The sequence below is a fragment of the Mandrillus leucophaeus genome, unplaced genomic scaffold (assembly GCF_000951045.1).
Source record: "Mandrillus leucophaeus isolate KB7577 unplaced genomic scaffold, Mleu.le_1.0 Scaffold365, whole genome shotgun sequence".
NCBI classification, from domain to species: domain Eukaryota; kingdom Metazoa; phylum Chordata; class Mammalia; order Primates; family Cercopithecidae; genus Mandrillus; species Mandrillus leucophaeus.
This window is the reverse complement of record NW_012103865.1, coordinates 2,764,699-2,764,970: the sequence shown is the minus strand read 5'-3', so window position 1 is coordinate 2,764,970 and position 272 is coordinate 2,764,699.

Below are 272 nucleotides of genomic sequence, written 5' to 3'. Positions count from 1 at the left end.
GAATATGTTCATTTCCTCTGTTATACTGAATATGAAATTAGAATTTATCATCGCTAGGTATACGGCAGTGTCTTGGTAACAGCCGCATAAGATACTACAGTTGAAGGTAAAATTATTTTTTCATGCTTTTTCACTGAATTTTCTATTAAAACACGTATTTATTAAACAGTGCAATGCGTCGCCCAAATCCTCTTTCAGGTATGAAGATATCGCTCTCTAAGCTGCTGGGTGAGCTGACTGATGATGACAGTCTGTGGCTGTCAGCCTCTTCA